The 27,891-nt window shown below is 41.7% G+C and overlaps 1 long non-coding RNA gene across 1 annotated transcript; it reads left to right on the forward strand.

The window, feature by feature from the left end:
• The first annotated feature begins 17,471 nt into the window (after window positions 1-17,471).
• Window positions 17,472-23,484, forward strand: LOC109489757. Its single transcript, XR_002142864.2, has 4 exons — window positions 17,472-17,615; window positions 21,964-22,144; window positions 23,190-23,301; window positions 23,400-23,484. It is a non-coding gene; the product is annotated as an uncharacterized LOC109489757 (long non-coding RNA).
• Window positions 23,485-27,891: the final 4,407 nt, after the last annotated feature.

Consider the following 27,891-nt stretch of genomic DNA (forward strand, 5'->3'; position numbering starts at 1 on the left):
CGGGCAACTTTTCCTCTATCGATAATTCTGGGGTTCCTCGCCTGTGCTATAAACACCCTCCCTGCTTCAGACGTGTAGGCGACGGCTGCCTTTATCATGTCACCCTCAGGGGAAAATGGGGCACGGGGACCTGGTGCCAACATATTCCATGAGTAAATAAATCTGTCTGCCTCTGATTCAGAAACTTCGGAACTTAAGGATAAAATAAATAAATATAAATATAAAGCGTTATCTCCTTGACTTGATTTCTTCTCCATAAAAACCTGAAATTCATTTCAGGTCCTTTCCCACTTGGTTGAACCTGGGTCATTATCAGCTACAGAATCATCTCAAATGAATGCAGAGGAAAATGTAATTTGATATCAGTTCCAATGCTGATCAGGTAGAATTAAATGGAAAAGAGAAATATAAGCATGCCTATCTTGGAATCAGATGTAAGACCTTAAACACAACCCTAAACTTCATTTAGGGGTGATGGGGAAAATTCGTAAGTCGGGGAAAATGAAAGGGTGAGAGAGACCCACCAAATTCACCGGTTACGATCAAATATGATATCACAACATAGCACTGCACCATGTCACCTAAGTAAAAGGAGTGCAAAATACTCTCTCAGGCCATCCATGCATCCTTTGGCCAAAGGAAAGGAGCCTCCAACAAAACCATGGCTCCTGCGACAGAGGATTGGTAGAGAGCAAGAGACTGGTGTTGCTTGCACCTCAGTATTTGGTCTGTCGAGATGTTGAGAGCAAAAACATCTCCTCAATCCAACTGCAACCAAAATTCTCAGGTTTTGGCAGCCTTTTCCTGCACGGCTGCTTTCTAGTGACCTTCGTGAGCCAAATCTATCTTCATTCAGAAATACACAGGAAGTCAATCTTAGTAGGCTTTGGTCAGACTTGTGATCTTCGCAGTGTCCTGGATCCTGGTCGCCACACAATTGGCAGAGTGGATCTAAATAAGCCACATCAGCGAGCACAGCAGTGAGTGAAACTTGAGTTAGCCCGTGACTGCTTCCTGGCTCTGAGGAGTTCACATTCCCAGCACAGCTTTGCCCTCAGATTTTAGATTTCCGGTGCCTTCAGGGCGATGCTTGGTTGTCCCAGTGTACGAAGCCTGGGGGGGTCCTGCTCCATAGCGGTGTAACCGCTCTCCAAACCCAAAGCACAGCCACTGCCTTGCTGGCCTCGCCCTGCAGTCCCTTCTGTCTGCTCCCACTTCTTCCTGCTCAATCCAATCAGTTCAGCATCTGACGAAAGTGAAAACGTGAGAAAGCTGGTTTCTCTTATCATCTCAAAGGTAGATTTATTCTATGACTTTGGACAAGTCACTCAACCATTCTGATCTCTGTTCTTTTAAAACCTAAGTAGCCAGCGTGGACTGTCAGCACATAGCTATCTATGTTTCCAGGGATAGCATTCAGTAAATTATGAAAACCCTCTGGAAGGGTTAGTTTATACAAAGCAGGCAAATTCCAACCGGAGAGAGGTTAATCCCTTCATAAAATAGCACACAAATACTGAGACGCTAAGTTTCAAGAGGATGGAATCCGACTCTAGCTGCATTGCTCTGCCTGAAACCTCAGCCAACATAATGAGCCAAAAAAATAAAAAAGCCCGAAATCTTAATAATTAAATGCATTTGGATAATACAGTGGCAAAACCAACTTCCTGAACAGTGGAAATTATATCTGCCTCTAATGGCTCTCCTCTGTTTGCATGATGACTTGAAAAACTACCAGGGCAAAACCATCTCATGGCATAACTGACCAGCATGCCAATATATCATGTTCACTATTTTTCATTTTCTAAGGAACAACACAAAAGATCAGTGTCCTGCCGTTTTGAAACATTAACGGGACCGCAACTCTCAATAAATCTAATTTACTGGAAGAGGCTTTTAGATGCCCGGGATGATGATTTTTGCCCATGAGTTTGAGTGGTTTGGTGACAGTGAGAAGATGGGCTGACATTTCTATCTTAACTGATTCTGTCATAGTTGTAGAGTTGGCTTCTGCTAGGGGTCTGGCATCCTGGGAAACTGACCTCTTGGCTCTGGGGTGGTTAAATCACAGAAGCCTGTGGGTTCCACCCAGCTTACTTAGAAGGAATATTTAAGCAGTTCTACTCTGTGCTAGGTAAGAAATGACAGGGATCAGCTTGCATCCCAAACTGGTAACAAGCATGGTCTCCGCCCTAGAATGCAGGCCATCTATAGAATCCTGCACCCAGCTTCAGTGATTAAGCCAGCTTTGCTTTTAAAGTAGACAGCACGGAGATAATCCCATTTGCTTGTATCAGTCCAGGAAGAGGGTGGCGTGTTTGAGCACAGTGCAAGACCCTTTTATTTGCTGTTTTATAAGCCTTACATTCCCTTCCCACCCAGAATGGCCAGTTAATATACCAGGGCTAAATGTTTGGAGAATTACTCTACCATATGGAAGTAGCAAATGAAGAACATAAAAAGCAGCAAGATCTATGCCCTGGTGGATAGTGGTCTCAAATTCACTCATTATTCATATGAATGTAAGAAACACAGGGAACAGGAGAAGGTCAGTGGGGTCCATGGAGGCCATTCCTTTCCAATATGCTCTTTTTTTCCTTGGGCAGCATCTAATTGCTTCTGTGCTGCATACAGTTGGCCCTGGAATTCTGTTCCAAATATTTTTTACTCTTAAAAAAAAAAGTTCCTGGTGTCTGTTCCGTATTTACATTGTTGAGTTTCAAGTTGCTGGCAGACGAGGTCCCGGGCAGGGGTGGGCAGAGAAGCCTCATGCTGCTTCCCAGGAGATTCCATCCGTCTTGGAAAGAGAAAAAGCTACTTTAACCCCAAGGTTTGTTCATCATTTTCCATAGGAGGCGTGCTACTGAAAAATGTTGAGGAGTAGGGGGTGGTCAAGGGAGACAGCCATTTTTCAAAAAGAAAGCATGTTTCCTGGTTTTCGGGAAAATAGAAGGGTGTAACATGGCCTAGACATTACCTCCTTCCCAGTTATGGAAGCCCCCCTTCCCTCCTTCTTTCCTTCCTTCCTACTTTTTTTTTTTTTTTTATATCCAGAGCCCACTCCGATAAAGGTACCTTACCTGGGAAGTCATTATTTTACCCTGGTCTTCCTTGCTCTGGGAAAATTCCCTGTGTCTTCAGAATAGTGACTGACCCTCGCTTGCATAGACCTTCAGAGGTCTGGGATGCTAACCCCCACCAACACCTCAACTTCTGGACACCAAATGCCTCGGAGCCCGGAGACCGCCAAATCAACAGCTGCTAAAACGGGGAAATGAGAACAATAAAACTTAGACTCACCCTCAAGTAACTTACAGCTTTGCTAAGACAGCAGTATCCATGCACAGTAACTAATTCACTAAACGATACATAATAATACATTGAGAGCCTGTGAAGAGGCTCTAAAGCCACGTAGAATCTAGTGTCACATGAATCTAAGTCCAGGTTCCGAAGCTCTAGAACCAGCAACCACAAAATGTTATGGGGTCTCCTTCTTACTATACTTAAAGATTCTCATAGTATTAGTCCTTAAAAGATGGGTAAGAGCCACACATTCTTCATCTAGGAAACAGAATTACTAATACTCCAGGGTCCATAATTTCTTTATTTGACTCCTAAGAGCTTTTGGAGGCTTCCTGCCCTGGTATATGCAACGCAATTGTATTATCAGACAAAAGGATCTTTCTTTTGTAAAAATTTCAATCCGTCAAGTAACGACATGAGGCATTTGGGCTGGAATTCTCTCCTTCCTTAGACTGAACATGAATCACCCAATGAACGGGTCTGTTCTTCCTCAAAGCAAGGTTTGGTCCATCTAGAGCTCTCTTCTCAAACACGAGAGCTAGAAAACTTTTGACCACTATGGGCTGCCTGCAAAACACGATAGAGTTTTCAAGGAGGGCTATTCATTACTCACAAATCCTACGGTATGTCTGCCTTGGGTTTATTAGTTCAGTGAAATTTTGATGGATTTTGAAATATATATAAATAACTGTAGTAAAAGGCCTATGTAGCTTTCACCCACACATGAACTGAAGAAACTAATAGGCACAAGTGCTGTGAACACAAACACACCCAACTGGATTTGTTTGGTGGGATGATGATTTCACTCTTGGAAGCCCTGCCTGCTACTCTTGGATGGGCTTTATTTTTTTTTCTTCTCATATAATTTCACATTCAGCAAGGTAAAGCAGAATGGCTTCTCATTGACGTAAGCCTCTATAAATACCTACAAAAAGAGAAGCAGCTTAGGTTAGAAATGAAACATATAAACCTCAGTCAAGGCAAAGTAGAGAGATTTATGAACTTCCTAATGAATTTTATCGCAATAAAACCTTGATCGTGTCAAGAACGTTAAGTGTATTTGTTGACACTGTGGTCTCAGGCACTGAAGATTGAAGAAGCAAGACAGGTAAAAAAAAGTTTAAAAGTAACAAGAAGAGGGGAGGAAGAATGAATAACGAACACCTTAAGGGAAGTGAGAAATGAGAACATTCTGCCCATGTTAAGCAGTGAAGAGTTCCCCAGATTCAGGCTCTATTAATTACTGCCTTACATATGGGGGAGGGATGAGTTGTTATGAACTACCTCGACTTCCTAGACCTTGTGGCCCATTCAGAGTAAGACTTGTTATCTTAATGTGTTAGCACTGGCAGAACCTGGGAGCCTTGCTGGTCAACCCTCACATTCTGCAGATGAAGAAATTATGACTCAGAGAAGTAAAGGGACTTTTCAAGGATCTCTCAGCTGGCCAGCGGAAGCAATGAGGCTAAATTCCAGATCTACGGCCTCCCCCATTCGCATTTCCACTCAGCTCCCTTCCTGATTTTTGGTGGGCCCTTCTAATTCCCCATCATTCTGTGTACTCCTTTCCTCTTCACCCTCCACTGTATCCCCCCAGCACCTCCAACACACACACACGCACACACTCACACTTCTGCTGTATGCTTGTGCAATAGGCGTTCTCCATCAGTTAGGACGGGCTGGCAAAAATTACGAGAAGTATATGTTGACAGCCCAGTGCTTACACACTGAACACAAACACTACGTCAATGACTCTCTGGCACTCACAGCCATTACATACGCTGAAATGCAACCTTTGGGAAACTCCTGATGGAATTCACCAGTTTTCTTCTGCCCGGATCCACCAAATCATTGCACAACACAAATCCAGCTGTGCTAGCCCGCCCTGTGGAGGAGAGAAGCTGTGGGGTTGGTGGCGTTTCCCAGTGGACTCATTTGTTGAGGCAATCCTGCTGCTGTCACCCCTCGCTGGGAAATAGCCATTTGTTTTGTTAGACTTTTTGGATTCGGTAGGCTTCTTCCATGACACACGACAGATACATAAACCCTCTGGTTCAAACACTTCACCTCCTGGGCACAAATACTCCCCACACACATCCCCACCCTCTCAGGCCCTCGCCTCCACACTCCACCCTCTCCTCTCCACCCTAGGCTTAACAACAGTCCCCATTAACTTATTGTAAAAGGCCAACATGAAGTAGTTAAAAAAAAAAAAATCCTTCATTCTAGAAATTAAGAGGGCTTCTGTGAAGTACTGTCCCCCCTTCCCGTGCATATTGCTGCCACTGACAAGCCATCAGAGGAATTTGAGTTTTGAGCTATTTTCTTAGTGGTAAAGATGGATTTAGACAATTGAAACTGGATAAGTAGCATAGTGGGGGTCCGGTGGAATGGTATCCCTCCTTAAAATATTTAATAACAGAAGAGCAAAGGTTCAGGCCTAGAATTAGGAAGACATTATGACTGCTATGTGGAAGAGTAAACTCGGGTTTAAGACAAAGGATTTTCTGCTGAAATTGACTAACTACTATACTCTCTATTATTTCAATGAGGTCAGATGACCATCTATGCAGATGCTCCTGGCAGGAATTCTTGGGAGAAAGCCTGGACCAGACACTCTGAACCTCCACCCCGCCCCCAGCTCTCCACACCTGTGGCCACAGAAACCCCTCTGACGGCAGGGCTGAGAACAGAATGTAATATGGGTTTGGAAAGGATCACAGGAACTGATGGATGTAGGGATTAAAAATGGTTTCGTTGGGGCGCCTGGGTAGCGCAGCCGTTAAGCGTCTGCCTTCGGTTCAGGGCATGATCCCAGCGTTCCGGGATGGAGTCCCACATCAGGCTCCTCGGTTGGGAGCCTGCTTCTTCCTCTCCCTCTCCCCTGCTGTGTTTCCTCTCTCACTGGCTGTTTCTATCTCTGTCCAATAAATAAATAAAATCTTTAAAAAAAAAAAACGGGTTCGTTAGCAGGGTGTTCCAACCAACCATGGGGTGATTCTGCAGCTCACAGTGGACACTGGAGCTAATAAAACCTTCAAAGACCTTCTATAATGAGCAAAAGAATATTTTATAAATATCGCACCCAAAATTTATTTCACTTTTCCAATGCACAAGCATACTTGAAAAGTTTATTCCCTTAGGTAATATAAACAGCAACTTTTAACATAAAACTGAGAAAATAATAGTCCCTACTTCACAGAGAATATGATGTTTGGAGGAAGTGAGGCATGAAAACTGCTGGACAGATCCCCAAGCGTGGTTAGTAATTAATAAGGGCTAACAGTTTGTCTTACTTACAGTCAATATTGTTTTTCTTAGTAAGTTATTTCTTTTTTTTTTCCTAAGATTTTATTTATTTATTTGAAATAGAGAGAGGGAGCCCAAGCAGGGGGAGGGGCAGAAGGAGAGGGACAAGCCGACTCTCCGCTGAGCAGGAAGCCCATTGCGGCGCTCGATCCCAGAGCTCTGAGATCATGACCTGAGCCGAAGTTGGACCCTTCACCGACTGAGCCACCTAGGCGCCCCTCAGTTCGCTATTTCTGAGTAGATATTACGTAGGTGGGTAACCACACTACGTCAGAAGCATCCCGATCCCAGCCGCGTGGAGCTGTTCCGCGTGGCCGGCGTCACCCGGCACAGCCCGCAGTGCTGACCTCGGAGCGGCGCAGAGGGGGAATGCTCGCGCACGCACCAGGTTGGCATCTTGGCACAGCTTGGCGAGTATAAGCGTAGAAGGAAGTCACGATGAAAGCAAGGGCTCAAAAGGCTCCATTTTCCTCAGAAAGTAAACAAAACCTAATGAAGGTAGAATAAAGGGGCAAATAGAAAGAACTGGGTCAAGAGAGACTTGGTTCATAGATTCGTGTGTGTGACTAATTTAGTGGGTTGGTGTTGCCTTGCGACTCCGTGGTATTTTCCAGCTGGCTGGAGGGAGTAGAGATTTTAGGCCAAACATTTGGTGAGTTTCCTAATGAAAGAAATTAAACAACAGCCACTCTGGCTTTTTGTAAGCAAAGCTGTGTTAACCGAACTCCAGAAAGGGAAGCTGCTCTCCCTCTGCTCCACGTTCATGGGTCTACACGCTCAGAGCAAGTGAGCGCCTCCAGAGGTCCCGTGTTGCAGCTGTTTCCCTTCACCAAACCAGAACAAAAACAGCGACATACACTGAGAGAGACTCCCAGAAAGCGACTTCTGAAAAGTAAGCAATAGATACTTTCTACCTCCAAAAGCAAAGGCACAAATTGCCCAGAGGCACACGGGTCAATGCCCAGCCAGCTCCCAGCCAGAACACAAGATCGATGAGCTGGAAAGCTTAGACTCTGACAGGACTCTGGACTCAACTCAAACTCATTGGATGACAGCGATCTGATCAACACAGCTAACTAACCACCCAGCAGAGGTCTCTGCTCCAGGGACAAGCCTTGCGTGACCACCTGTTTCCTCAGCTAAAGTCTGTACAGAGTAAGTGGAAAAGATAAGGTTCCAAAGGCCAGATGTTCCTGGACATTCATTTTTAGGAACTGTCTGGGGCATCCATTTTCGGCGTTCTTTGACATAGAAGAGTTAAAATGGTCTCAGGCTACCTTAACTTCACGGGTCATGAATTCCACGTCACCCAGAACAAAAAAACTGCCCACTGCACGCACAGTTATGATTCCTCTTTCAGTACAAATGGTCCAGATTGAAACCCCATAGCACCTTGTAGTGGCATATCCTAGGATATTGGTACGTCCCGGGAGTCTCAGCATTTTAATGTAATGATGTCATGGGGAACATGGCTCCCCAAGGTTGCTGTCTCCCGGTGTATATGTTCCATATAATTCCCTTCCCTTGAGTGTGGGCAGGACATGTGAATATGATGGGATAATCACGCCCTTCATTAGATGACATTCTATAATTTTTCACTATAAGATTAGAGAGAGATTCTCCTGCTGGAAGAAGTACGATGAAGAAGAAAAAGCACATTAAAGAAGTACATGTGGAGAGAAGACCACGGCCATGTGGAGGGAAGACCATGGCCATGTGGAGAGAAGACCATGTGGCTAGAACCTGAGAGTGACTTCCACTCTCTCAAGACCACCCAGCCAACAGCAAGCAAGATGACACCACCTTTCTTGTAGCCACAGGGAAAACAATTCTGCCAACAGCATGAATGGGTTTGGAAAAGAACTCTGGGTTCAGAGAGAACACCACCCAATCCACACCTTGATATCAGCCTTGTGAGACCCTGAGCAGAAGACTCAGTTAGACCATACACAGACTCCTGACCCTGGATCCTTAGAGACAATAAACATGTCATTTTAAACTGTTAAGTTTGTGACAATTTGTCACAAAGCAACAGAAAACTAATATATAGCCCCAGTCGAGTGACTATATGTTCTCATTTATCAACTGTGTGACCTCTTGCAGGTTAAAGATTTCTTCTGGGCCTCCCCTTTGTTGTCTCTAAAAATGTGAATTATAAACATATCTGCTCAATTGTTCTCACGTGTTTAAAGAAAAGATTAAAAAAAGAAGTTATTTGTGAATGATGTTGTTTTGTACATTATAAAGCTCTAATCAAGTAATTGGTAATATTCAGTGACAATCTGTGAGGTCTATGAAAATCCAAACGTCCTTATGGGCTAAAGGCAGGACCATCAACTTCTGTCTAGCCTTTTAAGACAGGGTGGGATTAGGAGTCCCTGCCCTATGACCTGTCTCCAAAGCAAATGCCAGAGGAGTTTTGGGTTCATCCAGCAGGAGGTGTAAACGTGGGGAAATGCTGTCTTTCATGGAAACTGCCAGAGCCTCACTGTGCAAACGATCTACTTATCCATGTTGTATATATTTATTTTACTGCATCAAGTGTTAGGTAGGCACTGTGGATAAGGAAGCAAACAAAGCTCTGCTTCTCATTTTTAAGGCAGTTGAGTCACTTAGGAAGACACTGATAAGAGATGAACAATTACAAACAGGGTAAAAATGCTGTATTAGATGGAGAAGCACCTGCCCGTCATGGGGATGTATAGGAAGGTACCCCAGAGAAAGGCAGCCTTGAGTTGATTAGTAAAGGACAATTAGGGGTAATTACACAGGTGAGTTTGGCAGGGTCCTGGGGAAGAGGCATTTTATGGGAAACAGTTAAAAACACAAAGACTTAAGAACATGACCATTTTAAAAGGAACAAGCACATTAGTGCCATCTGGCTTTATAAAAGAGAACATGAAGGTATGTGACAAAATTATAGAGTTTAGAGTTAAAGAAAGACCAGACCATGAAGCACCTTACATGCTTTGCTCAAGAGTTTGGTATTTATTCTGAAGACGATAGGAGTCTTTGGTGGCTTTTAAGCAGCTTGGCATCTCAAACTTGGGCAGCAGTGTGGGTAATGGATTAGAAAGAAGAGAGAATCCACCTTGAAGGTAATTTGAGAAATCTGGGTAAGAAAAGATAATGACAACATCAGTGCAGATTAACAGAAGGATGGATTTAAGAGCCAACAAGAAAGTAGTACAAGCAGGACCCAATAGGCCAGTGTGAATCTAGGTGAGAAAGATGTCATGGTCAAATCCAAGGTTATTCTAGCGTAAGCAACTGGATAACAGCAAGATTCACGAGTACACCAGCTCTCATCCTTGTAGAAGGGAGAGAACTTAGGTGAGGGCTTCAAGCATTTCCCAAAGCTTGTCAGGAAGTTAGAGAAAGAAATTATTAATACAGATAGCCACTTAATTTATGTCCTAGATCCACTTAGGCCAAACATTACCCAGGAATGTTTTCTTACTAATAAAAGAATGGTTCAGGCAACAAAAGGCATTTCTGGGACTAGAACAAGGCAATAGTGCTTATGTGTCCCCTAATGCCTTGAATGGCTGGACGTTCAATAAGCTTCTCATAGAACCATTTCTTGATGGGTGTGTCCCATCGAGCATTTAGAAAGTAGTATCTGGCAATTTGTTGCCTGACTGGCTTATTGGCTTAGGAATTTAAGGTAACCATGCTTAGTTCAGCACATATGTGCACTTTAAAAAGGAATCATAAAGTATCTCATATAACAAAAGAAATTTGAGTCTCCAGAAGTTACTCTTGCAGTAAAGGAGGTGAGAGTGGCCAGAGCTCACAAGGATTGTCAACACTTTTTTAAATTCAGTTTTTAGAACCACGTCATTCAAAATGATGTTTTCAATTATTCCTGCTTTCAAATTGAATCTTGCTCGAAAATAAATACACTGTACCGCTTTTAGTGCGAACACCCCGTAAAAGGCACTGAGAATGTGGAATCGATTTTTAGATTGTGCACGAGACTTATATTTCCCAAATCACCCGCTCCTTTTAAAACATAGCTCAAGTCGGTCATCTGCTGGGGAGCATTGCTTCATTATTATTGATCTCGCTCCAACAACCAACACTAAGTGGAATCCACCTTTCTTGGGATTCATTGTTGTGGGTTTTGTATTTAGTTGTCCCCATGCCTATTTTTTGACCAGATATGTTTGTTGTCTCTTCTATTAGATTGGACCCAACTTCATTCTTCACTAAGTGGCCCCAAAACACGCCATGGCTAATCAACTAGTCCTTTGTTTATTATTATTCAACAACACTCAAAGCCTGCATAACTGCAACCAGAAAGGAGATGTTTTTATTATAAACCTGCTTCTTTGCCTATCACCCACAAACTGATGGTGGCCTTCTTTTTTTTTTCTTTTCCTCCTTTCTTCTCCTTGAGAGTAAAAGGAGGGAGATGCACTGACAGAAATCTTGGATTGGGAATAGGAAAACTCAAATTCCCATTAGAGGGGACGGATTCAGCTTGGTGAGAGCCACAAAGCTAGAAGAAGGGCACCCAGGGGGTGTGTTATGGGACTGAGAGCAGAGAGGAGGCCCTGCAGCACATACCTGCCCATGCAAAGCCCAAAGAGTGAAGACGAATACAGAAGAACGAGTTGCTAGGGTAGCACCCGAGAGGGCCAGAGCCACGATAGAGTAATTGAAGGAAATGGTTAACAACAGTAAGGGTGACTGCAATTAAAGAGCAGTGTCGATTACAGCTCACCCTTCTACATGGTTCTCAGATCATTTTGGCTGGTGGAGGTAGGTAGTGTTAACCCAGTGAACAAACACAGGGAAAACATCTCTGCTCCGTGCAACTGTGGGAACCCCGCAACCAAGAATAACTAGGATTTTATTTTTGTGTAGCAGGTGAGGGAAGAGCCTGTGGTCTCTTACGGAAGCCCATCTGTGATTTTTCACACTTTACTATCATCCTAGTTTTGTTAAACTTAACAGGAGCCAGCCAGCACGTGCTTGCCTCTGAAATCACCACCTGATGTTATTTTGAGTTTGGGATTCAACACCCATTATTCCATTCGCTAACTCCCCGCTAAAGCTTTGACTAGGGGGTTTATGTATCCGATGAACAGTTGAATGACTTGGGGGTGGGGTGGAAGTTAGAAAGAAGAATGTAATTAATCTATAAGATATAAATGCATTGACCATTCCCTGCCTGGATTTACTGCAAATTATAATCGTTCATTAGCCCTCTTCCTGATAATCCAAAAACATAATGAGTTGCCATATGTCCTCCTATGTTTTCTAGATTTCAGTCATTTCTCTTTTCAATTGTTTCTGTTTTGGGTGGTTTTTATGACTTTGGAAAGTGAGCACAATCTGGCTTCAGATAGCTTGGGCTTTCCTCGATGAACCTTTTCTTCCAACACTAGACAAGGGGAGGCCATGCTGGAAAGCTCCGCTTACATAACCTCATTTGACAAATATGATACATGCCAAAAACTTGACATTTCACAATACAAACTTTTATGGAGCAGCTTTATGTTTCAAATACAATACGGCATTCAAAGAGCGTGTGATCATCCAACCACCTCCCCAAGTCCCAGGGGTTCAGTTAAAAATATATAGGGGAGAAACAAAGCTCCTTCACATAATGGCATCAAATCTACTGCTCTCCCTTTGATTCCTTCCTCTTCCCTCTGTGTTCTTCCGGTGTCCAAGCTAATGTCCTTGGAGATTCACTTTACAGTGTGTCCAGGGGCTGAGGGAAACCTCCCCACTTTAATCTAGAAGGAGTGCACTGGAAGTCCTCTCTGGAGCTGCAGTATTGTGACCCGACTGTCATTATCACAGATGAGATAAAGGATGAGAAAATGCCTTGTAAACCATAAAGTCCTAAATGTTACTGATTGTTTTCTCATTGTTAGTAATTTATGTAGTAATGTTGTTACTACTACTAATAAAAGGAATCACCAAGCTTCCCGATTCAGAGTTCCAGTTTAGGCTATAAGGCCTCAGAAATGGAGGGCATGAGAAGCTACCAGAAGAACAGGGGGAAAAGTACGAATCATCACTGCTCTAGTCTCTAGAAAGAGTTGCCATGTTTACAAAAGCCCATCAGGACACTAGCTGACTCTAAAAGTAATTTTTCATTGCTGAAATGATTCTCCTTTATCAATGATAACACACCCATGTATTTCTTCATATCATGAAAGACATTTGCTGCTGAGGTCTCTAGAAATTCTACTGCAAAAGGCTTAAAGACCTGGCCACCTTCCTCCAGGCTCCCCACCACCAATCCATGGTCTTTATTTCAGACCCAACTAAATTTTCCCAACCATGTTACAAACTGGGATCACCCAAAAAGGAAAAGAAAGTGTGATTTAACCAAAAATCTGAGTAAGCAAACGAATTTGGCACTGAAAGATGCAAAAAGTCGAGTCTGCAGGCAGAGGTGGTTACTTGACTTAGACAATGATCTTGGGGGTGCTCAGATGAATGTAATGAGAAGCACTTTCGAATTTTTACTTTGAGTATCTTTCAGTAAATTAGTCCATTTAAGCTCCGTGTCAAGCAGCTTGACAAACTGCTTTCTCAACCAAGACTCAAAAAAGAAAGAAACAAAAAAGTATAATTTCTAACAATCAAAGGTAAAGTAAAATATTAGTCTGGAAGAAATACAATTTCACATTTAGAAGTTAGTTTTATGAAGAGGATAATCCTCCCCTATTTCTCCAGGCCTATAAATGCAATTTTTATTTCATTTTTTCCCTCAACCCTCAGATTGCTACAAAGATCGAACATGGGAAAGAATTATTTCTTTTCCCGGGGGAATGGAGGGGGGTGTGGGACTTGGAAGCCCCCTGCTAGCTGCTGCTTGTCAATGGATCCAATCTACTTTTACAGTCTGATGAAGACCCAACCCCCTTCTACCTGGGGACAATCTGTGCGTGTGGTCAGTGTCGGTCATTGTGTGTCTTATGCTCATTACCAGTAATTAACCCAAAGAACAGATAACATTCTTGGCTATTTCAGCCTTCAGGGAAAGAACGATTTTTTAATGCCAATTAGAATATAAAACTTGATACCAAACCTCTCATATTAAAGTCACAGGCAGTTCTGAAATATGTCCAATATAAACAATAACCCCAGTTTATAAAATTCTGTTCAAATTTCTCTTTTGCACTTCAGTGGGTCCAGTAAGGTACTATTCCAGAACAGGAAAAGAGATGTCACCCTGGTGTTCAGCTTCATTCGAGCATTCCCCTGCATCATGAGAGCCAATTCAGGAGGGGGGGGGGAATATATATATATATATGTATCTCTCCCAATTTTTATTTTTTATTTCACTTGGTAATAGCTTATCGAGTTTCATGGTAAACATCTATACTCAGACAACTTAGGTGATCCACCCTTGGACTAGAAGAATGTAAATGAGAAAAAGTGGCCCTGCTTCTCAACCTTTAAAATTCTCAAGCACGGCCCTGACTCAGAAGTGGACAGAGACAGAAAGGGGGCTCATCTTTTATCCTATATTAGATTTCCAGCCAAACTGAGCAGCTAGCTTGATTCTGCTTAACCCACAGGACAGAAAGGTACATATCAATGTCCAAAATATTTCCACAAACGTCCACCAAGGAACTTTTGCCATTACAGGAAAAACAAACCAGTCACCTGTCTCATTCAATGTGCTAATAATATGTTTTGAGGGGATCTCGGGACAAGAGAGATTTGATAGGACCATAACGCAAATGTACAAAGTAGATTATTTCCAAGGAATGCCCTTGGTCATGCAGGTGGGTCTGATTTTTATTTCATGTGAGATGAGTGCTTTGTAATCAGTCAAACTTAGGTTCAGGACCAAGCTGAACCACCCAAATGGAGAAACACTGATTAAGGATCAGAGAACACACTCATTTACACTGGAAAGAAAGTTTGATTTTCCTGGACATCTGAAGAGACCTGGAGAAAGTAGAGCACAGTGCTTTTCATTCCTGGCCCTCCTACATGTCTGTGAACAGATTCCAATGATATGTGCCCAAAAAGGAAAGTGACTTTGTTTGCCAGAACATTCCAGAGAAAATGGCTGGAGACCTGCACGCCCCTCGTCCCAACCACCACTAAATAAGCCCAGCTAAACTGGCTTCTCAGCTCTGCTAGAAATGGCAGGCATGTAGTCAGCCTCTGTGTATGTTTTGCTTCCTCAGAAGGACCCTTCTAAGAACAGAGACAGGCTGAGTCTTTTTTGACTTGATAGAGAACGATGCTCCCAGCAGATTTTGAAACCAATGCTTTCAGCTTAGAATGGTTAACTAAACTATCAAGGAGGGATTCTAGAAGGAAGCCCATCCTTCTAGAAGGAAGCACAGTGCAAGCATGGGCTTTTGAGACAAACAGATCCTTAGATATATTATTGTGCACTTGAGCAAATTAGTTAACTTATTCTACACTGTTTCCCCATCTAGGTTGACTAATCATGTCAGTTTGCCCGGGGCCATCCTAGGGTCTATCTCTTGTCCTTAGTAATTAATAAAAGCTGCCCTATTACTCCAAAAGGGTTCCAGTTTGGACAACAAATTATATGGCCACCTCACTCTTCTGCTAAATTTTTAAACACCGTCACCTCAAAGGGCAGTTGTGAAGGCTAGCCATAATGCATACTCATTGCTACCACAGTGCCTTGTGCATAGAAAATGTTTGCTTAAAACTAGCTTCCTCTTTAATTTCTTCAGATCCATACCGTCCAGTACAGTAGCCATTAGCCTCTTACGGCTACTGAGCACTTGAAATGTAGCTAGTTCAAGTCGAGATGTACTGTAAGTATAAAATACACCAGATTTTAAAGATTTAGTACCCAAAAAAAGAAGATAAAATATCTTATTAATCATTTTTTTTAAAGATTTTATTTATTTATTTGACAGAGATAGAGACAGCCAGCGAGAGAGGGAACACAAGCAGGGGGAGTGGGAGAGGAAGAAGCAGGCTCATAGCGGAGGAGCCTGATGTGGGCCTCGATCCCATAACGCCAGGATCACGCCCTGAGCCGAAGGCAGATGCTTAACCGCTGTGCCACCCAGGTGCCCCCTTATTAATCATTTTTACCTTAATTACATGTCCAAATGAAATTACTTTGGATATGTTGAATTAAATACAATAAATTATTAAAATGATGCCAGTTTCTTTGTTACTGTTTTAAAACGACTACTTTGAAAAATGTACAATTACCCTGGTGGCTTTCATTCTATCTCTGTTGCACAGCACTGCTCCAGATGGCCTGTTTACGCCTGTGCCACACCCTCGCACACTTCATGCCATCAACACCAGCCCACCTCACCCACTGAATTCTTCCTTCTAAAACTCAAGGCAAGAACCAGGTATAATTTTGTCATATTTGTCAGCATGCTCTTAAATTACTCTGGGTTTTTGAAGGTAAAAGGGTAACAAACTAAGGGGCAAAATAAAACTGACTTTGATCATGTCTCTCAGCAATGGTTTCTCCTTAGGGATAGAAACATTGACCTTGAGTACATTAGGAAAGCTGAAGAGCCCACGCCAATTCGGGAAAATGTCCACGTTGGCAAGAAAAAAGGAGCTCGGTTTGCCAGAAAAGATATCGCAATCTCTCCCTGGATCAGATTTCCTAATTCTTGTGAATGCTTGTGAAACACCTCAGGTCCCAAATCCAAATAACATAAACAACTGGGGCCCATGAGCGCATCGCAGGCTCTGCCTCTTTGAAAAGACGAGCTTCAGGTCAAGAGAAACCACCAACTGTCAGCCCAAAAAATGTCTTCTAAGAGCACTGAAACAGCCTTTAGCCCAACTTTTGTAGTTGCCCCTGCTTGAGAGTGGAAGAGCTGCAGAACAGCAAAGCATAGAGCAAATTCACTCCAAAACAATAATTTAATCCAATCAATGTCCCTGATGCACTGATGCCAGTCATTGGGGGGGGGGGAAGCACCAATGCTCAATTTTTAAAATATTAGCAATTGGATTTTTAAAATCTTTTTTATAAAAAAAAATGTACTTAATAAAACTTTTTCAGGTGTGCGATATATTTTTTAAAGATTTTACTTATTTATTGGAGAGAGAGAGAGGGCAGGGGCAGGGGAGAGGGGCAGAGTGAGAAGCAGCCTCCCCACCAAGCAGGGAGCCCCACCCAAGGCTTGATCCCGGGACCCTGGGATCATGACCTGACCCAAAGACAGGCGCTTCACCAACCAGAGCCACCCAAGTGGGTGGGGTATGCAATAATTTTTTTTAAATGTGTTGTCTCGGAGAACCATATTGGCTGACGTCGTTGTCCTGGCATCCCATGCCTATTGTCATAGACGTAAAGACAAATGACTCAAACTGGTTTCTCAGCACAACCAGAAGAGATCTGTAGTCACTGTATTGAACTTTCCATGTTTCAACCAGTCACTTTAGTGCCGTGCAGACACAAACGTTGACATCCCTCCTCAAAAGAGCACCATCCCTACCAATGGCCTTGTAGTTGGTGAGGACGGTAATGACAAACAATATGAGAAGTATGTCGGGTAATCTAACGTTTAATGTGTTCCATGAGATGCTTTGTGTCTGAGCTCCACCAGCTCTCATCAGTTAACTCCCTCACCCCCTTCACCCCACAATCAAATAATTCCCCTCCCTTTGATAAGAAGCCAACACAGGGAGAGGCGGTGGTTTGGAACAAGAGCGTCTGAAGTGGAAGAAAACACAGTGGGCCTCTCACTTTCCCTCTCTAACCACAACAATTGGAGGAGACTTTGGCCTGAAAAAAAATCTATCTGCTACCAAATGGTACCCAGATGGCGCTCACAGCTGGTCTCCGGTACCAGCTGTACCTACGTCCATCCATCTTCAGAACACGCCTGCCGCCGAAGAGAAGAAAACCAGGTTGACAGAGCAGTTAAAGAGCCTCTCTTTTCTCCCGCACACTTTTCCTTTTATCTTTTCCCCTTCAATTTCAGAGCTTCTTGTTCTCACCTTCATGCCGTGGCAGTGCTGACACAGCAAACTGCAGCCCTGGAAACCCAGTGGTGAGTAATAGCCCCCAGGCTTGGAATACCTAATGCCTATTGTATGTGTGGGGGTGGGGAGCACCGGAGGGAGGGAGGGGATCCATTTGGTCAAGTTGCCTGCAGAGGAATAGGACCTTGCGAGGGGGACCCCAATGCATCCAGAAAGTATCTGACTTTTGATACCTGTCTTCTAATTAAATCCAAACATTTAATATGCCTGGCCCTAAGGAATGCATTGTTCAAACAGATTTGATTCCTGCCCGGAGCCTTTCAAGCCACTGACCACTTTGAACCTAATTAGAAAAAGCAGAGGACACTGCAGACATTTAATAAAAGGAATCGGGTTGCTGCTTCATCTTCATGACCTGGGATTTATAAGGGAATTTCACTGGCTTTGTAGCAATGTAAAATAAATAGACATTAGATGATGACAGGGAAAACAAAATTGCTGCCAAAGCTAAAAAGAGCTTGGCAAAAGAAGAAAGAACTAGTACATAGTCAGTCATTATTTACTGTACAAACCTTCTCACAAAGCATAGAGGAGAGATACGTAGGAATAATGGGCCCTTGCGAAGGATGAAAAGGGCTTTCTATAGCTACGTTATCCCCAACAAAGACACTGACGTGCCCCCCGTTGTAGGAGAACTTATTGTTCTACTGGCCATTCAGAGAGCTAAACGAACAGCCCTGCTCTGCAACTTTTGAGGGCTGAAATAAATAGTCCGCACGATGCCCAGGAGAAGACTAAAACCAGAATGGATAGAAGTAACTAATTAATACATCAATCCTTGCAGACCCCCCACCCCACCCTGCGCCATCAACCACAAAGACTCTGCCCAGGTCATGATTCTTCAGCCCATAACGGTAAATTGTAACTAAGCGCAGTTACCTAACCTACCAGCTGTTCATTATTTCATTTAAAAGGAAGAATGCTTTGCTTTTTGGTGGTAGTGGCGGTGTTGAGATGTGAGCTGACCACTGTGATCTGAAAGAATTCCATCTCATCATAACTTAAAGAAATGGTTTCATTCTATATTACATTCCCCTTCCCCACCCCAGAAAAGCTGAAATCGTGTGTTTTTTTTAAAGTTATGTCCACCCAATCCAACAATCGGAGATTATTCTTAAGTGTTAATGAAGAAAGATGTTTTTATAAACCGTAGTGTGTTCATAGTTGTTAAAGCACCTTAACTATAAGCTCGGCCTAGATTAGAACAAGGGATGCATGACAGAAGACTGGAAGGACCGAGGTACATTATGAATGCTAGTGAATAGTCTATTGTTCCACCAGATTGCATTGTAATAGCTAAAATCATAAGAAGACTCAGTTGGCCTTTCAAATGTATATGTGTGTGGTGGCGAACGCAATTGGTACATGGGTAGAAAGTGAAAACAAAATGTTCCTCTAGCACCAGAGAAACATAAACGTTGGAAGTAAAAAATGTATTCAGGAGAACGTGCAACAAAGAATATCGATCTTATAAGCTGTACTGATATATTTTATAGGACCTATAGCAAAGCAAAACCCCCTTTAACTAGGACGGTCAGAAAATGATGGGGTCTGATTAATCCTGCCCTCTAAAGCACTATGGGGCCATGTAAAGACCACTAACTGAGTGCCCACCCTGACTCTGTAACTTTATGACCACAGGACCTTGGATAAGACACTTGCCCTCTCTAACCCACCACTTATGCAATGGGAAAATTTGGAAACTGACATCTCCTGCCTCACAATGCTGTAATTTGAAAGATCAAATAACAAGACTATGGGAAGATGTTCTGAAAGCTGTAAATCCCTGTATGAAGATGTAATTTATTATAATAAAGAAGCATCACATATATGAGCAATAGATTAGTCAGTTTCAAAGAACATGAAAAAAATATTCACCACTACAACAGTCTTGAATATAATTTAATCTTTCCTTGAGGATTTAAAAAGTATTTTAGGAAGCAGGAATGCCTCCTTCTGCCATGACTATAGGCATCAATTACAGAAATATCCATTGGAACTTTACGGCAAAAATTAAAATTCTGATGATTTCATGTATGTGGTTGTTCGAAATATTGACAATCAGTACCTATTATATCCCTTTGTGCCTTTCAACTTCTTCATATAAGTTGTATGAGAAGAATGATGCATCTATTAGAAAGAATGATTTCAACCACATTAGTTGACAGAGAGGATTTCCATAAGATATTATTGATTGAGCAATATAAAGGACAAGGGGCATGAGTTTAAGGAATAATCAGAGATGCTGTCAATCAGAGAACTCAAGATACTTTATTTCTACCTGTTAGAATGCTCTCATAATACACTGTCATCTGCTAGAAAATCACTTTAGTACATATAAAAACCTGCACTGCCTGCAATATGACAGGAACCCCATTAGCTGTGGTGCCCTTCTTCTGTTCCCAATGTTCCCAACCGTGTATGGTCACCCTGAAATGTCTACCTTTTTTACCTTTTATACCCTCACTTAGTATTATTACATGTGCTTATGAACTACAAAAACTTATGAACCACATTTGCAACTTGAAAACCACCAAATAGGAAACATTAAAAAATATGTATCAGTAGGCCCTACAATGAATTATAATGGCAATGATAAATGTAAACCTCTCAGTGCAGATTTCTGATTGTCTAAACATAGACATGGGCTCAGAGGCTAAGATTTCCAGCTCGATTTTTCAAATATGTACTGTGTGTTGGACTGCATCAATTAACACCTTTGCTACCTCCTTACATTATTCATATATTTTATCATTACACATTTTTATAATTACATTTTTATAAAAATACTTAATATCTAGGGATGGATAAAGTGACTAATCCATAATCTTCAACATATATACAATTAATCTACCAGCTTTTACAGAAGAGTTTCAAGTGTTTTTAGTTATTGTAATATCTTAATCTTTTTAATGTGTAAGCATCATGCTAAATCATAAACAGATTTTAAGGCTGCAGCCAAAATAACTTACTGTATTCTTCTTTGTGTTGTCCAGTGTCACTTCCAATGTTTTAAACAAGTTTTAAAAATGTAGTGGTATTGGAAACCACTCAGATGTCCGTAAGTTATTGGTTATAATATATTCATATAGTGGAAAACTAGAAAGCCAGTAAAATGATGAGGCAAAGTGTATAATGTTTAGGGGGGAAATGAAGTTCAAACACCATGTCCATTGTATTCTAGGTAGAGATCAATGCTGATAAAGGAGGAATGTATAGACAGTCAGTGTATCTGTGGAATAAATCTGGAATGACATAGGACATACTGTTTCAGTGGGGATTCATGGTTGGAACATGGGTGATTATCATTTTCATATTTATATGTTTATGTAGTTGCTGAACCTTTTATAATAATCATCAATTTTTCTGCTGTTGGGAATTTTGCTGGCAGGGTTGTATAGGGAAAATTTCTATCTCCCACAAACAAGTATTTTGGGGGGAGGCTCTTTGAACAACCTAGAGGATTATTCAATATTTAGCAAACAAGTAGCATCCACGATATTCACATTGGCAGAGAATCGTAGAGTATGAGTCTTGCTTTCAGTAAGTGTCAATGTTGATTTTTAAATGTGTCTTTTTTTATTTTAGTTCTTTACCCATTTTCCCCAGGACATAGAATGGGAAGAAAGTTGCGTCTTGGCCTATTGGTTTAGAATGGTTGGAAAAGACCCAAAGGAACACTGTGAAGAGTATACCCACTCTCTCGGGGTGATGGCAGCCCAGCTTAAATATAGTTTTCTGTATTATCTCTTTATTTACACCTACCTGTATCTGGATATGGATATCATAGCCTACTCTATTCCTGACTGTTTTCAATTATGAGAATACAAAGTTGAGAAAGATCAGTGCTGCCCTCAAGAGGCACACAATTCATTCTGTGTCTACACAGTCCTGAAGCTCCAAACATTGACACAACCAAGAGAATGAGCCAGAGGACCAACCGTTTTCAAAATAATCTCCCGTTTCACTAAAATCAATGAAAGCTCCTTCTCTTTCTTTCTTTTTTTTAAAGATTTTATTTATTTGAGAGAGAGAGCATGTCCACACAAGCGGGGGGAGGGGAAGAGGGAGAAGGAAAAGCAGGGAGCCCGATGATGTGGGGCTCCCTCCCAGGACCCTGGGATCATGACCTGAGAAGAAGGCAGATGCTCAACTGACTGAGCCAGCCAGGTGCCCTGAAAACTCCTTATCAAAGCATAATTACACTTTATACAAGAAGAGAGCCATTAAGATCAGGGAAAGTAAGTCACGTAATTTATAGACTTCAAAGTAGAAAATCTTCACAAGGCATTGGAAAAAAAAAATCCGTATTCGTGGTTTGTAAGTGACTGATGAATGTGAAATGTGTATTCACAGCCATGTGGGTGTTTCTCTGCACACCTGCCAGTAAGCAGGCATAACCCGAGTCCCGGGGAAGAAGGCAAACTGGAACCCACAGTGAGGCGAGCACAGCCTTGGAAAGCTGAGGGGGAAAGCTGTTGCCCGCGTAAGCTATCATCTGCAGACACAGAAGCATCCACATGCTTATGAACAAAGGGTAATTGCAGGGTGGTTTATTAATTGAAAGTAAATGTGCTCTCTTCTCTGTGAAATAGCTTGATATTGAAAAACCAAACACATGATAAAAGGACATGCACAGTCAGCAGAGAAACCTCAGCTTTGAAAAATCTGCCAGGAAGGAGAAAGTTTAGAATGGATTTGTTTTCTGGCTCCTCATGGTAAATAAACCACTAAGAGACTCTGAAGGATCTGAATAATGAATCAGTGTCCCCCATCTCCTCCCGCCTTCACTCTGCCTCCCTAGCTCTTGCTCTTCTGTCTGGTCACGTGCGCATGGTGAGCAAGTGCCCACGGAGACGCCATATTTTCTGTCCTCCTTCAGAGGCAACTAATACCTGGGGGGGGGGGGAGAATTCCACACATCCCATACCAAACAACTAGGAGCTTATTATGAGACAAAATAGAAATTAAATTTCCCATTTATGAGGTTTTTTTTCCCATTGTTAAATCAATATGGTAGACATTCAACAACTATGCTCATGAAGTGAATACATGGCTATATTGCAGACTGGGTGTCCTCACGTATATTGTTCCTAGGTTCAGCATCAGGTTGCTAATTTACACAGTGAACAATGTGGCTGCATTAGAGGGACCTAATTGGCTATATTGACCAAACCCTCTATGAATAAAATTAAATTTGAAGCTGAGTACTCCTTTCAATGAGTGTGCCCAAGTATTCTCCAGGGGAGATATATGGCTTTGAGCCTCTAAGACCTGAGCCCAAAGTATCCTTTCATGATGCAATAATTAAAATTACAAAAACATTATTTCAGTATGAATATTTGCCTCTAAACCAGAATAGTACTGGGCTTCGGCAAAAGCCACACATATACACAACACACCCTATGGGATCCAAGACTTGCAAGTTTTCTCTCTTCCCTTAGACATGTAATTTGTGCCATGATGTGAGTTTAAGTCAATGAGGTACCATCTCAAGATAATATTTGTGGATAAATGATATCTAAATGTGCAAGGAAAGACTTTAATTACCCTTCTTCTTTATCAATGTTCCAACCACTAAGGAAAGGCTTGGGGAAGTAGCTCTTTTAAGAACCTGCACCATGTTTTCCTCTCTCGAATGAACCAGTTCTCTTTACCAAAGAGACAGAAGTATCAGCCCAAAAGGAGGCAAAGGTAAGTCTGTTCTGGAAATGCATCTCTGCCAAGAAGTCATCTATTCTTCTTGGTGTTGGAAAAACTTCAACCATATTAAAATGTATTTTCTGATCAAGGGTTCTAGGGCTCTGGAAAATTCTTCCTTGGCTACATTCAGAACAACTGGAGGACACGATTTTGATGTCTCATCCGTTTGTCAGTCCAGTGTAAGTTCTGGTTTTTTATCTCTGAAAATCTAAAATCATATCTCTGGACTTCCCAGTATGAGAGTCTTTCAACTATCATGGGCACAAAGATAATTTTTACTTCTTTATTTGATACTGTTATTTTCCTTCCATTTTCTCCCCAGTGCTAACAGAGAAGAAGATAAATTCCTTCAGGAGAGTTCTAGATCTGGTTTGATGGTTTAAAAAAGACGAAAGGGACATGAAAAGCAAAAGGAAAGGGAAGATACAGCCAGGGTAGAAGATGGAATGGAAGCAAGTGCCAATGCAAAACTGAGTGCACGGTGGGGGTCTATAGGCACAGCCAGCCTGGGTCACCTGGCACAGCTGAGCTTACATTCCCCTCTGTGCATTGTGTCATGGAGGTGCATGTGACAGTTGCCATTTTTAATTAATGCTGAGATGAAAGTGATTGGAAAGATTATTTTATAAACCTCAAAAGCAAATTGTCCTCCCCACCCCCATTGTTGTTGTTGTTGCTGTTTGTTTGTTTGTTTTTACTATAAATGGTGTTCACTTTTTCTATTAAATAAACTTAAAACAAAAGATCAAGTCTCTCCAATTTCTAAATCCTCTGATGCTGGAAACAAGGTTGAACAACATGAAAAATCATTCCAACAGCTGTTTCTATACAATAGCTATTCAGAAATGGAATCTCATGGTGTCACTTAACCAGCTGTCATATTGAGGAAAAGTAAATGTACCGATTGATGTAATGCTCCTGGGAGATGGGAGGAGGAGTGGTTTCTTTGAGAAGAGGAGAAGGGTCAGGAAGGTATGGCTCTAACCTGCGAACAGTGGTTGAATTGTTTGGAATGTTGATTCAGGAACCTACAAAGGCCCCATTATCCCTATTCTCCAGGTCAATTGTACACCTGACAAATGGTAATGACAACATTAGCAGACCAGAGCGAGTTCTCTAGCTCCCTAATGTGAGTCAATATTAAGTCTGATAGCCTCTCTCTTCTCTCCCTGTCTCTCTCTCTCTCTCTCTCTCTTTCTCCCCCACCCCCACCCTACACCTTTCCCCTATTTTGATAGCTGTCTACTGTTTAAGCAAAGCACTGGGTTTCCTTACAGCTGAGGCCCAGGTGGCCTCAGTGTCAGTCTAAACAAGTTAATGTGAAATTGATCTTCCAGGGTTGGAACTAGGTGAGCTGGTGTCAGCAGAGCATTCCACCTTCAGTAAAGATAACTCTTTCATCATCAAGGGCGAGGGGAGGGGGGACTAAGAAGAGCTAACACAGGTGTCCAAATTGCCCATTTGTATTTGCTTTTGAAACTCCAGTTTTGATGACATCACCCTATCAAAGGATTGTGTTTGTTGATGTTTGTTTATGTGGGTTGTCAGTATATAACCGCGCACAATTACAGCTGGGATCAACCCTCTATATTAAAAAGATGGAAAAATTGAGCCACAAAAGAAACTATTTGGGCAGAGAAATGTTGATGGAAGCAAACAAGGAAAATGCAACCTGGGTGGAAAATTCCATAGTTTTAAAAACAATCTGGACAGTGTGGGTGGACTAGTGGTTCAGAAAAAATACATATAGTTGACTCTTAATCATGCCCACCAATAAAATCCAACCAATAGAATGAGAAATCCAGAAATAATTTTCTATTTAAGCTTTCAAATCAATATGTGAATTTTTTAGAAGTAGACTTATTTTGTTTAACTATGTTTGGCTTAGGACTCTCTTGGCTTTGGCACTTCATTAATCTTTGGGGCAGTATGTAAGTTCAAAATAGAAGCTAGAGTGACCTTTGTGTTTGCCTGGACCTAGCATTGTCAATGGAAACACGCGCACACACACACACACACACACACACACACAATTTTGTAGAGGGGAAATGAGTTGTACTCACGAGTTTAGTTTGGTGGCATGAATAGGGGCATTTCTTTCTTGAATCTCACTGAGTTGGAACGGCTGGCAACGAGGCATGACCTAAAGCTGCAATGTAGGAACAACACTAATTGCTTATCTATAAGACCTGTCCTAAAATTAGGCTAGATCTTCAAATCACTATGGAAACTGACTGGTAAGTGAAAAATTTAGATAAGCAACTGGTTCTTCAGTTTCTGTAATACTAGAATGAGTTGATGTTGGAAAGACCCAGACTTTTCCACTTAAAGAATGTTCTGGAAACTCAACATCGGCCTATAAAGATGAAAAAAATCTGCATTTAAAAAACCAACCCATTACATTAAAGAGCACCTTCTAGCTTCAAAAATGTGGAATGAGAGCTGGCAAATGTGTAGACTGCAGAATCTCAGAAAAGTTGAGCACTTGCAGTGAAAGATCTAAAGATACACATTGTCCCAGGCTTGCTCTGTGACTCTAGATGGCCTGAAGCTGGACATGTAAACTCTTGCAACTATGATCTGACTTTACCTCTAAAATTCAGTAGAAGTAATGAAGAACGCTACCAATGATTACCAGGGAAAGCAATGGTTGAACGTGTTGAAGAATAAAAGGGGGATACTATTTGAAGCCTTGTTCCTACACATTTAAAGAGGTAAAAGAAACTATCAAACTTCAATTCAAACCTACATCAGAGGAGCCTTTCCAGAAACATCTCCTAGAGCTTGATGAGAAACTAAAGGGGAACTAAAGGAGAACTAGGGGAACTAAAGGCGTCTCGCTTCTTTACGTCATCCTCCACATATCAAGTAGTGTGAGATATTCCACCGCAAGCTAGAGAGTACTAGAAGCCATGATATTCGGTGGGCCCATGAACAAACTGAAAAATGAAATAATTTTCATAATGCAGTTTCTTTACGCTGGCAAGAGAGATGAAGGGTGTGACCTCTCAACATTTTGCCTAATTTCTTTGTCTTGCCTTAGTGGATAATATATAGACTAAGAAAGTCCTCCCAAAGTTTATCCATATACACGAATCCATAGGATAAATCAAGTTTGATGTAGCACTGAGTATTTTCTTCCGATCACTGCTTTACAGAGGAACTTGAACCAGAACTAGTGGTAAATGTTCAAAATAACGAATTTAAGCTTGTCCTTTTAATAGCATGAGCTGTTTTTAATATGATTTGTTTTTAATTCTAACCATATTTATTACATACATTTCAATCTTTACAAATAGGGTATTCTAAGTGTAATTCCATATTTTGTCAACAAATGAAGTTTACATAGAAAGCCTCAATCATTTAATTGTGTTTGAGTGGCGGTGCCTTCAGAAAAAGAGCTGGGGAGTGCAAGGCAAGGTTCGTCCTTGACATCCCTTCATGACTTTGAGCTCAGTAAACATGCCTCCCTTGGAGTTCTGCTTCTCGCCACTCATCATCCATCTATGGCAGAAATATTTATTGAGCACCTACCTTGTATTACACCAGGCATGAAAGTCCTGAAACTCCTATAGGCTTTATTCCTGTAAAGAAAACTGCTGTACTTTATGATAATGATTTTCCATGTGCCTCAGAAACTCTTTTAACTCGTGTATGATTTTGTGCCTGTGTTCTAAACGACTGTGGTTTCTAGATTTCCGAATGCTAGGTTAGCAGGGCATTATTGGAGTTAATCTTCTTGTGTTCTACATTTACTCGGTGCTGGCATGTTGCTCTCCATCATGTTTTATGTCTTTGATTCTAATGACCCATAAATCAGGAGGCTGCAAAAGTCTCCATAGTGCTGATTCTGAAAGTATATCTCAAAAATATTCGGGGTTGATGGAAAGCTATAACAGAGTGGGATTTGATTTTTTGAAAGCCTCAGGCTCCACATTCATATAACTCAGAGATTACAAGCCTAGCTTCTTTCCAAATTGTTGCTCTGATTCCATTCTCAGTGATGTGCTCTTGAATTCATTCTCATCAATGCCATTTTGCTGTCACGCTGCACCCAATTCATGCCATGCTCCAAAAGGAGGTGCACGCAACAGTGTGGAGGGACCAGGCAAATTTGAAACAGCCCATTGCCCATTAACTAGCTTTACAAACAACAATGAAACAGGAAATAACAAAGCACGATCCTTGAATTAGTACTTCAGCAAAAACACTCAAGAGTTTTTCCACAGACTGTAAATTGCTCCAGCTGTGTTTTCACGGTTTATGAAATTGAGAGAGGCAAACTCTGGAGACAAATTACAATCTTGGATGTGGTCAGAGATGATTTTATAGTAAAGGTGCTCAGTAATACGGCCGAGTCTTAGATGCACACAGAGCTAGGAGCCAGGCTCTACTGAAAATGCAGTTTACCTTACGCATTGTCCACCCAGAGGGATAAGGACTGGCATTTATCAAAACACAGATCAACCCAAAGAATAAGGTCTGTTTTATTGCTATGTTTTACCAGGAGAGGATGAGGGTATAATATTTTATTATGAAAGAACTAATAGAAGGAACACAAGAACACATGAAGACGGCCTT

The sequence above is a fragment of the Ailuropoda melanoleuca genome, chromosome 8 (assembly GCF_002007445.2).
Source record: "Ailuropoda melanoleuca isolate Jingjing chromosome 8, ASM200744v2, whole genome shotgun sequence".
NCBI lineage: Eukaryota > Metazoa > Chordata > Mammalia > Carnivora > Ursidae > Ailuropoda > Ailuropoda melanoleuca.